Raw genomic sequence first — 15,583 nt, 5'->3', positions numbered from 1 at the left:
CGTAGGGGCGTGGCCAGCTGCTGAGACGCCGAGGCCTGGCGTGAGGCTCAGCGCGTGACTGAAGGCCCAGCGACCACTGCCGCGGGACTTGCAAGGGCCACGAGGGAGACAGGACCGGGACCCGCTGTGTGACCCCGAAGGTGAGCGGTCCCGTGCGTGAGACGTTCGCGGGTGGGGTGCGTAACAAGGATGAATTCCATTTTACCTCTACTTTCAGTTGTCAGTTCCTCATCCATCTTTTAATTCAGTCCATTACTTCGAGACACATCCTCAGTTTGCTCAGTTTATTAATATGTTTCTTAAGTGGGACAATATAACAAACATTGCTGAAATCCAAACTAATTACATGCATTGCATACAATTCTTTAGTCACTCAATTAAAGACATCAGTCAGATTAGTTTGACATGATCTGCTTCTGGTAAACATGCTGGTATGGGGTCAGTATCAGAAGAGCTATGGGGAGAGACTGAAGGATCTGAATATGTATACCCTGGAAGAGAGGAGGCCCAGGGGTGATATGATAAAGACATTCAGATGCCTGAAAGGTTTTAATGATGAACAGATGTCAAACATTTTCTGTTGAAAAGAAATCAGTAGAATTAGGGGTCACAAAATGAAACTCCAGGGGGGATGTCTCAGAACCAACGTCAGAAAATATTTCTTCATGGAGAGGGTGGTGGATGCCTGGAGTGCCCTACCAGAGGAGGTGGTGAAAACCAAAACAGTGAAAGAATTCAAAACTGCATGGGATAAATATAACTCTAGCAGCTGCCACTTTACCCACCTGGCCGTCGGCCCTACCTTCTGGCTCTTTACTGTACCTTAGACCACGTAAGCATTCACTTTGTAAACATGAAAGACACAGAAAACTGTCGTTGGCATAATAAGGCCGCAGCTTTTATTTAACACATCAAGAAAAACTTCCCTGGGCACCCGAGCCGGTGTGATGTCTCCACCGCTACCCGCCGTAGGGACCAAGCAAGGCAGCCTTACTCCATGGACCCCCCCTGCCTTGTCCCCAAGCAAGGGGGCCCCGACCATCGGCGCATTTCGCGCCCCCACCTTTTGCGCCGCCCAAGGCGCTGATCGGCTACCACGCCGTCCTGTGATGTCACCGGCACCTCTTGCAATATGCCCAACCGGCCCGGGTAACCGCCCTCTCCCTCTCACCTGCGACATTAACCTCCAGCAATGAATAGCATTTGAATTGTACTAACTAACATAAGTATGCTATCTGCTGAATATATTAACTTGTTATAAGAATGTACACTGCACACATGTGCCCGGCTGGGGATCCCTGCACCATCCCGCCGCACAGACCCACCCATCCTCTGTGGAGAAAAACTGCCCCTCCCCCCCCCCCTTTTTTTTTTTTTTTACACGGGTGAATTGGACCAGCAGCCAGCGCTAGCACGGGGTTTTGGCCACCGTGGCTCTGGTTCCCCTCACAAGGAAGCCCCTCTGACCGTCTGCCTCAACCTCTCCCGCCTGGGACGAACCCACCGGGTCCCTCCCGAAAATATGCCTCAGGCTGCCTCGTGTCCCCTTCCCCCCCCCTGGAGACGCTTGCATAGGCGAAAAAGGACCGGCGCTGGTTCGCCTCTCTCTCTCCCCACTTCTCTTTTGAATTTACACCCCTCCGGTCTGCTATTTTCTTTTTTATGATGTAGTCATGGGATTTTGAACCCTGGATTCCCTGAATTTTTTAGCTGTTATTCTAACAACTAGGCTACTATTCCATTCCAATAGGCAGCTCCTAAACTCATGGCCCCAAGTGCTCAGAGCACCCATCCCTGACTGTCCCAGCCACCAGCATTAAAGTGCATCTTCACCTCTCCCACCCTGGGCAAACCCCTCCCCCACCAGGTCCATTCCCCCCGGCCGTTGGGGCTACCTGCACGTGGGACCGCCCTACAACCTCCTGCTGTAAATGCCACCCCTCCTGCTGTAAATGACATACCCAAGCTCACAAGGAGCAGCACGGGATTTTTTGAACACTAGTTTCCCCACTTTAATGCCAAATGCTCTGGCCACTAGGCTACATAGTAAGCATTAAAGGGGGGATATGAACCCTGGCCGGCAGTCCTCTTCTATAACCAGCAGGTTACTATTCCACTCTGCTGTAGTGCCTGCCTCCGGATCGGGACGACCGCAGCAGTCGCATCTGCAGCTGGCCCTCCCCTCCCGTTGTCAATCAGGCTGGTAGGCCCAAACCCGGGATCCCTACCGCGATCCTGTCACGTGGGTGGAGTCTGCCCATGATCCCTGCTTCCTCCCGATTCATTTTCCGATACACACTGGGGCGAAAAGGGGGTCCTCGGCCTCCGTCGCGGCCCTTTAAAGGGCCGCTGACGTCATCAATCCACGTCGCCGATGCTCCCGCTGTGCGCCGACGCCAGGGGCGTGGCCTAGCGCTATGCCATCATGCTCTTGCATGCAGGGGGGGCGGGTGATAGCCCGTTCACGCGCCGATGCTGCCCCATCGCCGCGCTCCTCTCCTCCCCCCTGTCGGGCCTCCGTCCTCGGTAAGGGGGGGCGGCGCATCAATTAAGGGTAGGCTCTGGCCAGTAGGCTCAGGCCCACCTATTTGTGGATCCCTAAAGGCTGAAGGATAGAAAAGCAAAAAAGAATGCATGGAGTAACTTGCTGGTGCAGCAGTCACTTCCCTTTAACCAATAAGCCTTGATACTATTAATGCAACACCATCTTTGCTCTCTGCTTCAATGGCAGGGGGAAAAGGGGAGTTTGATTGATACAGCAACCAACAAAGGTCCCAACTTATACGGTCTGGGGAATCAAGTATGAGGGTAACTTGCTGATGTGGTGGTTACTACCCTTAACCAATAAGCCTTGATACTGTTGATGCAATTCTAACATTGCTTTCTGCTTCAACGGCAAGGCATAATGGGGAATTGGATTCAAACACCAACCAATGAGGACCTTGACTTATATGGGGTGGGAAAATAATAAGCTTGGGGTAACCTGTAGGGCACAGCAGATATTACCATAAGCTTACTGGGCAGACTGGATGGACCATTTGCTCCTTTTCTGTCAAAATGTCTCTGTTTCTATGTTTGAATTTTGCATCCCACTGGATTGTAGACAGTTCATTATCCTCTCCTTCAGTAGAGAATCTTGGAGTGTGTGTATAAGTATATGTGTATGTGAATATGCACAAGAACTGAGGAGGGTAGTAATAGGGATTTGGGGATATTACTGTGCAGAGAAGTGGGATTTTGGGATGCTGCTAGGCAGAGAAGGGGCAGAGAGATGCTGGACAGGGAATTGGTGGTAGAGAAAAGAGACAGGAGCCAGAGGATAGGGACCAGGGTCAGAGTAGGAACACTACTACACAGGGAAAGTAGGAAGATAGGTTGATGTTGGACAGAGGATGGAGGGGGCAGACAAAGAAGGAGAGAAAGAGAGAATTGCTGAATGTGGGAGAAAGGAAAAAGAGGTAGACCTGGATTAACCATTAAACAAAATAAGCACATGCATAGGGCACCAAGGAAAGGGAGGGTTGCCACCTATGTTTAAGTAAATATTTTTCTTATATTGTTTACTGTTATTTAGTGCTAAATAAATAATATTTTTAAAAAGTTTATATTTAATATAGTAATGGGGTCTGGCCTGGGAGAAAACTGAATTTTTAATCTATTTCACCTTCAGTATTTATTAAGTCTTAATGTCTTATCATTTAAACAATGGAAGGGCTGAGGGGGCACCATTGTTGGGCTATACGTACAGCATCAGTTGGCTTTAATCAGGCCCTGGAAAGGACTCAGGAGAAATTGATGCTGGGAAGCGTGTGGGAAGAGAGAGAGGGAATAAAGTAGTATTCAGAGGGAATAAAGTAGTGTTCAGGGCTGTCACGCCCCGATCATGATGTAAATAGGGTCAAAAATAAAATAAAATAAATAAGTTAAGATTTACTTGGGAATTGCAGAGTCCCCGAGTGACTGGGAGAGCCGAAGGAAGCCTGAGACTGTGGCATGCCAGAGGCTGGTGCACTGCAGGAGATAATGGAGAGCTGTAGCAGCAAATTTCTTTTTATCCATAGTGATCGCTTGAGACGCTGTGACTGCGATTGAGGAGAGAGGCCAGAAAGTCCTGTGAAGCTCTGAATCACCTGCTCAGGCCTGTCCACCATTGCAAAAGGAAAAGGGAGACCACTGAGGGAAAAGAGCCCAGTGGGAGTCACAGCGGCAGGCCCGATTCTGAGAAATGCCATCACAGTGCTCTTCAGGGCCGTTGCCTCTGAAGGGGATTGCCACAATCTCAGAACCCTAGCAGCAGCCATAGAGACAGCTGAGGGATAGCGTCGGATCGCTTGCTCGCCGCTGCCACTTCTGCCCAAATAAAAAAAAAACCAAACAAAGCTGCAATCACCGCAGCCTGTTGATAGGCCTAGTTGCTGCCACCGAGAGGAGGGCCATAATGGGGAGAAGGGGAGAAGGAGACCTGTCGCTGCAGGCACAGAGAGAACCACCATTGCAGAGGGGAGACCCAGAAGAAAAGGTAAGGTATTAGATAGCCTTAACAGATCTGAACGCCGCTGTCATTAATAAAATTAAAAAATGAGAGCTGATATCAAATGGTGCAGTCACAGCTCTCTCCTGAGAAACCACCAATGGAAATGGCAGGTGTTGCCCTGTTCTTTTGACAGTCAGGACGGAGACTGAGCTGGAGCGTTGGATCACCTGAATTGGACTGGCCGCTGCCGCTGGACTGTGGAGGCCTGTCTCCTGAGAGAGAGCGGAAGGCTTGTTGTTGCGGAGGGACTCAGCAGAGGGGAGGCGTCGGGAGGCTGTGATCGTGGGCCCATTGTTGCGGTGACAGAGTAGAAGAAGTGGCCACTAAGTAAATGGCAAAGATAATTAGCCAACCGGCAGTGGTCAGCTGTGTTACCGAGGGCTGCCACTGTGGCTGGCCTACTCTCCACTGCAGATCAGCATCATGGCAACAGAAGAGTAAAAAGGTAAAAAGACAAAAAAAATTGAAAAAAACTGCCTTTGAAACTGAGGAGAGATTTCTGTGGGGAAAGCCATGATTCTGAGACCCACAACCTCCCCTGACATCATCGCAAACGGATCCGGGCAGTTTGAAAGGCGCCAAGCCAGCAGGCGCCGCGCGCCGAAGGGGTGCGACAAAGGGGCACTCCCCTTTGTGCACCCCTTTGTGTTATTTGTTTAATATACTCCTTGTTATACCTTTTGCTTAATTGTTAAGAACTTTGATTTTGATGATTTTATTTTTGTAATCTCTTAGCCTCAGGTACAAAACTTTTAGATTGTAAGCCCTTTTAGGGGATAGTGAATTACCTATTGAACCTTATTGTAAACCGATGTGATATCTCTTTTTGAAATGAACATCGGTATATAAAAATCGTAAATAATTAAAAAATAAAATAAAAGAGAAAAAAACAGACACTCAGGAGTGCAGGAAAAGGCCCCGACTAGGCCAGCCTTGCTGACATCATGAATGATGTTAGCAGGATACCAGTAACCCCAGGCGGGGGGCTCTCTAAAAAGAGTAAAAATAACCAAAATTAGGCAAAATTTAAAACAAACTAGAGTAGTGGTCAGGTAAGAAAACCTGACCATCTGAAGGACACCACTTACTCACTCCAAAGACATAAAAAAAATAAGGAAATAAACTAATTAGGATAAAAGAGACATTAGAAAGGTTGGAAACCATAAAGTTTGAACAATAAACAGTTATAATAATTCTGAGGAAACTATTAAGAAGTTAGAGAGGGCTTATTGCCCATTGAAAGGCTTGAAAAATTACAGGAAATATAAAGACAGATAAAAAGTATATATTTTTTTAATTATAGGAAATACCTTCTTTACCAACAACTAATAAAAATATGAAAGATTTGTATATGGTTGTTACATTCTGTCCACCCCTAAGGCCAGTAGACCAGTCCAAGGGACAGTAAAAGAGCAGGAATTGCTATAGCAATGGACCGGGTTCCAAAGCCGTATCCCTTAGATGCATGGAAATAGCATCCTTAACATTAGTAAAAACCAAAGCATCAAAATGAATTTAAAAATTAAACTAAGTTCATAGTAAAAATTTTATGGAAAATTGTCCCAGTAAGTTCCATAACTGAACAATGTCAAAGGAAAAAAATAGCATCTATGACATCAGCAAGCCCTGATCTGAAGGATCCAAGACATCCAGTGACAGTTGGTCCAGTCTAGTAGAACCTAAGCAGAGCTTGAAGGAGAAGGAGGAAGTGCTGCATAAGTGTTCATCACTATTTTAATTCTAGTCTGCTTAGATGAATAGAAAAAGCTAGAAACTGGCAAGAATTAAAGAAGATTCAAAATTAAACAAGTGGGTAAATGAATGAAAATGGAAAAAGCTATTTTTTATTAACTTATTAATACCTTCAATAATAGTAAGGCTTAGAAATAGTTTAGCTAATATTAAATATTGCTGTCTCATGCATATTTAGTGACAGCTTTAGTAGAGAGAGAATTAGCAGTTATAAAACTGATTTGTTATATATGGTTTCTATGATAAATATAGAGAGTGTTGTGAACTGTGGTGGAGAGAAGTAATAAGGCTCAAGCGTGGTAAGAGGCTGAAGCAACTAAGGTACAAGCCAGAGAAATACTTTAATAGTGAAAGCTGACTTTTCTTAGATAAAACTCAAGTAGCTTCAGGAAACAGCATTATGGGGACTATTTTCCAAGCCGCGTTATAGGCTTTTCACATGCAAAAAACACCTTAATGCATGGTGTGATGCTAATTTAGAAAAGGGGTAGGATTTCTGGCCAAGTGGGCTGGCTTTGTGACACCATATTGCACAGTTTTAATGTGGGAAATAACTACACCTTTTTCATTTGTGTAGCATGGCTTTATTGCACTTTGTGATGTAGAGAAAGAGAGAGAGAGAGAGAGATGTTACCCAGGTAGAGAGTCCATCAAGCTAGGAGCAAGCTAGGCTGAGAGAACATTGTACAAATCTCATCTTTGGGTGAGTTTCCTCACACCGAAGGACATCAAATCTTCATAAGAGTGTACTGTTCTATTTGTATGTCTCACTCTGAATGTCAAAGTGGCCCCTAACCCCCACACTAATACTTAAACCTCACCTCGAGTATCTAGGTGGGCCTCCTATAGGGGTATAAATATCTAGCTACTATGAGGGCTTTATAGCTTGGTTTTCTCTCTCTCTTTCTCTCACAGGAATTATAGCACTTAGTGTGAAAAAGTTATCACACTCTGTAGTAATATCTGTGCTAAGATAGCACACTTTGTGATAAATATAAGCTATTACCATAAAACACACCCCTCTTCTTATCGCATGCAATAGTTTGATGAATCCTGGCCTTAATTGGGAGGATTACCCTAATAAAGGTGATTTAAAATTGTTTTTGTATGTGCATAATGCCTCTGTATTGCTCCATGGTGAGACTGCACCTTGAATATTGTGTACAATTCTGGTCGCCGCATCTCAAAAAAGATATAGTTGCTATGGAGAAGGTACAGAGAAGGCAACCAAAATGATAAAGGGGATGGAACAGCTCCCCTATGAGGAAAGGCTGAAGAGGTTAGGGCTGTTCAGCTTGGAGAAGAGATGGCTGAAGGGGGATATGATAGAGGTCTTTAAGATCATGAGAGGTCTTGAACAAGTAGATGTGAATCGGTTATTTACACTTTCGGATAATAGAAGGACTAGGGGCATTCCATGAAGTTAGCAAGTAGCAAATTTAAGACTAATCGGAGAAAATTCTTTTTCACTCAATGCACAATAAAGCTCTGGAATTTGTTGCCAGAGGATGTGGTTAGTGCAGTTAGTGTAGCTGGGTTCAATAAAGGTTTGGATACGTTCTTGGAGAAGTCCATTAACTGCTATTAATCAAGTTTACTTAGGGAATAGCCACTGCTATTAATTGCATCAGTAGCATGGGATCTTCTTGGTGTTTGGGTAATTGCCAGGTTCTTGTGGCCTGGTTTGGCTTCTGTTGGAAACAGGATGCTAGGCTTGATGGACCCTTAGTCTGACCCAGCAGGGCAATTTCTTATGTTCTTATGTTGGGAAAGATATTATATTAGGTTACAAAATGTCCATGCAACAAAAGTAGAAAAAAAGCATTTTATTTTTCATTTAGTGATTTGAATATATTAGCTTTGGGAATGTGAACATACATTTCTGATATCTTTGTATTTTGCACACTACAGGAGTAAATGTTCTTCTGTTATTTTTTCTCTGTTGTTACCCTGGCTGTAGAGTTTGGCTTCTTGAGGGTACCAGTTCATTTTTTTTGGCTGTATATTTATATTTCTAATTTATGTTCATTTATTCTGTATTTAATGATCAAGGTGAAGGATTCTGTTAGCATGATGTCTCTGAGTAGAGATCCATAGCAGTCCAGCTTATTTTATTTTTCCAATAGGAGATGTTTTGGTGTTCTAGGGACCAACATAATATTTGTAAAGCATTTCTCAGGGTCTGGGGCCAGTTCAGGAGGTGGAACTACCACAGACGTGGTTCCCCAATGACCCGCCTGTTTCTCCTCTCCAAGGACAGCCTACATCTGAATACCAACACTTTTTATCTAGAAAAAAGCATTGATTAGATATATAGATGTGCTCAGTGAAAGACATGTAAATGAATATATATATACAGTTTTAATTAATTTGGATACCTTTATCTGGATAGCCTATTCTGTCTGCCTAAAACTCAATATCAACCTCTTTGAGGTCAATCTTCAGAGGCATTTAGCCAGATAACTTGTATGTTATCAGCTATTAGCTAACTGTTGACTTCTGAATATCCCCAGCACTTATCCAGATACATTTTAACTAGATAGGTCATTATTTGGTTAAAATTTAGCTGGATAAGGTAAGGGCATTTTGGGAGTGATCCAGGGAAGAGCTGAGATAGCCAAATAACTTATTCAGCTAATGTTGATATTTGGCATTAACCAAATAAGTTACATAGCTAAGACTAGACATGAGTTTTAAAGTTTTCTGGAATATGTTCCCAGATAACTTTAACTTAATCAGTGATATTCAATGGATATTTCTGGTTAAGCCAAGCTGTGAGGAAAAAATAAATAAAAAGCTCCAGAGCAGGCCTTGTTGCTCAATAACCTACCCCCTCCCCCTCCCCATCCAAGTGAAAATATGCTGTCACTGAATGCTGATCACACCACTCACCCACTTACTCCCAACATTTTGGGCCTACAGACATGTGAAATATTGCAGGTCTATAGGCCATAAAAGCTTCCCTGCCCTTCTCCCCCAAAGTGTAAACTTAGGGGGAGATTTACTATATTGCGATAGTTTACTGCGGGAGGAGCGATAGATTGTGGGGAGGTAGTCCTGCAATATTTCGCCCATCTCCAGGGGAATACTGCGGCAATATCGCCACATTATTTTTTCTCATGGAAAAACTCCACAATAAAAAAATAACACGGCAGAGCCTGAAAAACATGCAGTGGTGACCCACATCGTATAGGGATGCCATTGTTTTAAAGGGTCATGCAACAAAAAAAACCCTCCTGCAAAGCCTCCCCCCCAGGAATCAAGCAAGACTCCTGCCCAACCCATGCTGTCTCTAGGAATTGCCTGGGAGGCCCTAAAATTTAAAGAAATGGAAAAACTCATCACACAATAATGCCCAATCCCCTGAGCCAATAAAAATATTCAGTTAGCTGGGCCAGAGTTGCTTTACTTCCCAAATGTCCAGCCATTGAGATGTCGTATACTCCTTCTCTTCTGGCTTTCCTCTGATTTGTTACAGCTGCTTTTACCTTTTAAGGCTCCACAGCCCCCCTTGATTAGGTTTCCATGTGGCTTCAGGCACTGGTGATTCCCTCCTGCCTCAAGCCTCTGGGACATAAGGGAGCTGCAGTTTCCATCTTTTCAAACCTGGCTGTCCTGGTTCTTGGCTTATTAGCTTACCAAACTTAAACCGTAAACTTAAACCGTAAACTTATACCGTAAACTTAAACCATAAACTTAAATGTAAACCGGCATGATATGACATCATGAATGCCGGTATAGAAAAACCTTAAATAAATAAATAAATAAATAAATAAAACACTTTCACCATGATAATGGGACATATCTCCCATTATAGGATGAAAAAAGCTTTCAGAAAGCCGGTAGATATAGTGTTCTACTTTGATTTTCAGAAGGCATTTGATAAAGTCCCTCATGAATCACTCCTCAGGAAATTGGGAGATCACGGGATCAGAGGCAGTAAACTACTGTGGATTGATAATTGGATAAAAGACAGAAAACAGAAAGTAGGACTAAGTGGCCAGTTTTCCAAATAGAGAAATGTCGATAGTGGAGTGCCCTAGAGGTCTGTACTAGGACCTGTGCTATTTAGCATATTCCTCAATCATCTGGAGAAAGAAACGACAAGGTGCCAGAATTGCAGATAACATAAAATAGTTTTGAGTTGTTAAAACAGAAGCAGATTGTGAAGAACTGCAAAAAGACCTTATGAGACTGAGTTTCTAAATGGTAGAGGCAATTTAATGGGGGCAAGTGCAAAGTAATGCATGTAGGGTAAAATAATCCCAACTGCAGGTACGCAATGCTGGGTTCCATGTTTGGAATCACCACTCAGGATAAAGACCACAGAATCCTTGTGGTCAATAGCTTGAAATGTTTGACTCAGTGTGTGGTGGTGGCCAAAAATGCAAATAGAATGTTAGGAATTATTTGGAAAGAAATAGAGAACAAAACTGAGAACAGCATCTTGCCTTTGTATAGATGCATGGTATGTCCTGACTGCAGCTTGAGTATTTTCTGCAGTACTGTTCACTAGGAATGTGAATTGTATTACTGACGATTAAAAATATTGTACGATATTTTCAAAGTTGTAAAAAATCGGGGGCTCCCTGAAACCGATAGGAAAACCCCATGAAATTGTTCATGGGGTTCTCTTATCGTTTTGGGGGAGGGCGGGAAAAATGGCACACATAAACAAGCCCTAAACCCACCCTGACCCTTTAAAACTGCTCCCTTAGGTTCCCCCACCCTGCCGACCCCCCCCCAAAAACGTTTTAAAATTACTGGTGGTCCAGTGGGGGTCCCGGGAGCGATCTCCCACTCTCAAGCTGTCGGCTGCCACTAATCAAAATGGCGCCGATGGCCCTTTGCTCTTACCATGTGACAGGATATCCATGCCATTGGCCGGCCCCTGTCACATGGTAGGAGTACTGGATGGCCGGCGCCATCTTTAAAAATGGCGCGTGCCGGTGCCATCCTTAAAAATGGTGCGGGCCGGTGCCATCTTTAAAAATGGCGCGGGTCATCCAGTGCTCCTACCATGTGACAGGGGCCGGCCAATGGCACGGATACCCTGTCACATTGTAAGGGCAAAGGGCCATCGGTGCCATTTTTATTAGTGGCAGCCAACGGCCCGAGAGCGGGAGATCGCTCCCGGGACCCCCACTGGACCACCAGGTAATTTAAAAAAGTTTGGGGGGGGGGGGTCGGGAGGGTGGGGGAAGCTAAGGGAGCAGTTTTAAAGGATCAGGGTGGGGTTTTTTTTTATCAGCTCGGGCGCAGCCGATAAAAAATAACCCGATCGGACCGCACGAAGGAAAATTTCCGATGTGAATCGGAACCGGAATCGGAACCGATTCCGGTTCCGATTCACATCCCTACTGTTCACCTCATTTCAAAAAACACATTGTGGATGAACATAGAAAACATTCAGAGAAGGGAAACAAATATGATAAAGGGAATGGAAAAGCTCTATTATGGAGAAAAGCTAAACAGATTAGGGCTCTTTAGTTTGGAAAAGAGTTGACTGAGAGTGAATATGATTGAAATTTATAAAATTATGATTGGAGTAGAACAGTTAAGTTACTTATCCTTCAAATAACAGTAGGACTAGGAGACCCTCCATGAAACTAGCCACCAGCAGACTTAAAACATATAGTAAGAAGTATTTTTTCACGCAGACTATGGAATGTTTTGCCAGAAGACGGGGTCAAAACAACTAACCTACACCTAGATGCGCTAAGCTGTGATGTTTTCTTGCAGAAAGGTTCCTACTAATGGGGGGTGACTGTTGCTGTGATTGTGGGCCCCTCCTCTGAAAAACCATTGTGGCTATATGGCATGTTGTTTTGTATCCTAGCAAGACACTGAAGGACAAGACAACATGGCAGAGGCCCTTTAGGTGCAATGGTGGCCCCAATCTCACGGGATCGTCCTTGCTTTAAAGGGCTGATGCCTAATAAAGGTGCCCCAAAAAAGAATAGAATAGCTCACACCAGGGCCTCCACGCAAGCCCTGACACCCAAAAGTTAAAAAAAAGCACAAAGAAATTGTGTGGCGATGGCCCCCACCCCCAACCCTGTTTTCAATAAATAAATTGCCCCTCCACGCCACCTTTCCATTGAAATAAAGATGCCATGGACCCCCAATACTTAACCAAAACTGGGAGTATAGTGCCCCCAATACCTTCCCTTCCCCCATCCCCCAAATGTTCCAAAAAGGCATTGTGGTTCACTGAGACTCCCACCTGACCCCCTTCCCACACCCCCAAACCTCAAAAATGGAAGAGAATCCCACGATGGAGCCCATTACACCCCCTTGCCCTGCTGGCACAATTTTTCAAAATGAAACCGATCTGACCTTGTCCCAGTCACATGAATAATGCCCTTTTACCTTTAACTGCCATCTTTACCTCACCATTAAACCACACTAGCAGTCATTTGGTCTTCCTTCAACATTTTTTTAATGCATGGAATACATTGTATCTGAGCTCCCAAAATGGTATTTGTAAACAATGCCCATGCTTCATGCAAACTTTTCACCCTTGCACCTGCTCCTTTTAGTTTTTTTTTGTAATTTCCTCATTCTATCATACACTCTTTTTAAAGTTATTTGCTACTGTAGTAGTTTTATTTAATGTCCAGTGATTATATCAATTTATGATTGCATAATGATTACTATTGGTTAGTGGCCCCACCACATAACCCTTGGATTCTAGTCATGTGTTCCACTGAGGACCAGATGTAAAGAAGTTGTCTCTGTCTTCGGTTATAAAGCAGATTCTCCATGAAGCAGTCATTTATGGCACCTGAAAACTTAACCTCTCTAGCATGTTCCAAAGAAACACTGACCCAGTCAATACTGGGGTGCTTGCAGCAGCTCTTTGGTTGGTGGAGATGGGGTTTTGTCAGAACCATTTGTTTTTTCTTTAGATTTTTTTTTTTCAATTTCATTTTTTTTCAGTTTTAGATTTATTTTATTTCAATAAAATAAAATGAATTAAACATAAAATGAAAAGAAAAACAAAGACAAAACCCCCCAAAATGAAAGTAGAGATGAAACAATTTTTTTTTTCTATGCACATCACTAGTTATGAAAGTGAAAAGAAAATGAATGTTATTGGCATTAATTCATTACATGCCCCTAAAACACTCCCCAGAATGTCTCTCTTTCATATGGTCACATTTATGCAAAATAAGAACTTATGCATAGATTTGTAAGTGATTGTAAATCCACTTAAGCACATATGGTGCATTATTCCCATAGGGCTGGATTTTCAAAGGGTTCTGCGTGCTGGGCCTATTTTCAAAAGGCCCGGCGATGCGCATAAAGCCCGTGACGCGTGTAAGTCCCGGATCTTGCAAAAAGGGGTGGGGAAGTGGCGTGGCCAGAGGCCTCCGCACGACCGCTGTGCCAGGGATCGCGCGCCAGCAGTTGGCTGTCGCGTGCAACTTACTTCAGCCCCAGGCCCCAGTTTGGAAATAAAAGAAAAACAAAGAAAAAGGTAGGGGGGAAAGGGTGGGGGAGGTAGGGGAAGGGAAGGGAAGGAGGGGTGAGAGGAGTAGGGAAGTTCCCTCCAAGGCAGTGCACCCCTTGCGCGTGCCGACCTCTGATTTTATAACATGCGTGCGCCTGCATGTGTGCGCGCCGGGTAACGCGTGCACATGTATGCCTGTGCGAAGGTTTGAAAATCTACCCCATAACTGCTAATTTTTTGAAAATTAAACCTAACTTTTGAAAATTTACCCCATTAGGGATCTGGCCTGGTCATAGGATGCAACATATTTCACTGCTTTGGGGGTTGTTTCTTCTGCTTTCCTTGAGGATTACACAGGGTTGTTCTTGCTCATTCTGCTGGAGGAAGTCATTTAGTTTTTGCCAGCTGTAGGAAATGTGCGTGTTTGATATCTTTGCATTTTGCATAGCACAGGAGGGAATGCATTTCTCTTTCAAATACTCCAGTGTTTCACTCCATGCAGAGTCTGGCTTCATAAAGCTTCCATTGTTCTCTATTATGCTGGCATGCCTGGAATGAATCGTTAGCATCATTTGAACTACGGATGCTGAATCATTTCTAGAGATACTACAGCACAGTGAGGAACTCAGGTGTCTTGTCAGGCAGAAACATGAACTATATACCATTGTGAGAAAAACATGCTCTATACACAAATGAATCCTCTGAAGGATTTTTTGTTTTTTACTTCAAAGCAAAAACAAGACTGCGGTTTTCTGGTGAAATGATTTCTATTCACTGACTTGATTCACAGATGTTTCCTGTGAAACAATGCCAGAAATAGCATCATTTTAGTGAAATTCAAAGCATGTACTATATGTGAAAATTTCTTTTCAATACATTAAAAAAGCATTCAAAACATAATCTTACCATAGGTAAACTCATAATTAGAGATGTGGGAATCTTGCAGAAAACAAAAGAGGTTTGATGCACATTTGTTGGATTATTCAAGTTAAAAAAAATTAGACACACTCAATCAAATTTAAACCTTGTTCCAAAATTCAGATCTTTCAGTTTGCTGAATCTACAGGCAAGTTCTGCTGAATCTAAAAGTTTGACAGACATAGACAGCAGATTTGTCACAGAGACTAAAAAGGGATTGTGTCCAGGAAGTATATGCAAACTGGAATTAATGGGGAAAACATATAATTAAATCCTTCAGCTGCAGGGTGATGTTAAACAACCTGCAAACAGACAGCCTAATACAGGAACAAGGATTAGGTAAATCTAGTATGTAGTCTCAGTCCTACCCGCTTTAACATCAATACCAATGATCTCTACATGCTGTTGGAGAGATTCCCAGCACAAGGACTAAAACTAAATATCTCCGAGATCAAATGCTTGCTGCTTGCAACTGATCTGGTCATTTTATTTATTTATTTATTTATTTGTTTGCTTTTATATACCGACATTCGTTGGGGTACATCACATCGGTTCACATTATAACAGGATAATAGAATGACGGGAGTCGTACCATTTTTTACATTGAAACATTAAAACAATTTTAGGAACAGTATAACAGGGGAGCATAGGTTAACAATTTAACAGTGTAACAGTGGAGCGCAAGGACAGTATTTTTACATAGTATCAATAGGGGAGAACTTTATACAATGAGGTTTTTTTTTTGTTTTTTTTTTATTTGTTTGTAAGAGAACCTATACCTTTCCAAGACCTACTGCAAATCATGGGCCTTACAGGTGAATCTAAAAAAAGACATAATGCATGTATTTCTAGAAAAAGCCAAAAAGTCTCAAACAAAAAGTAAAGAAGTAGAATATACCCTAGTCTATGCATTCCTTATCCAC

This window comes from Rhinatrema bivittatum, chromosome 1, assembly GCF_901001135.1.
Source record: "Rhinatrema bivittatum chromosome 1, aRhiBiv1.1, whole genome shotgun sequence".
Lineage (NCBI taxonomy): Eukaryota > Metazoa > Chordata > Amphibia > Gymnophiona > Rhinatrematidae > Rhinatrema > Rhinatrema bivittatum.
The sequence above is the reverse complement of the archived record's forward strand: the minus strand, read 5'-3'. Positions refer to the sequence as shown.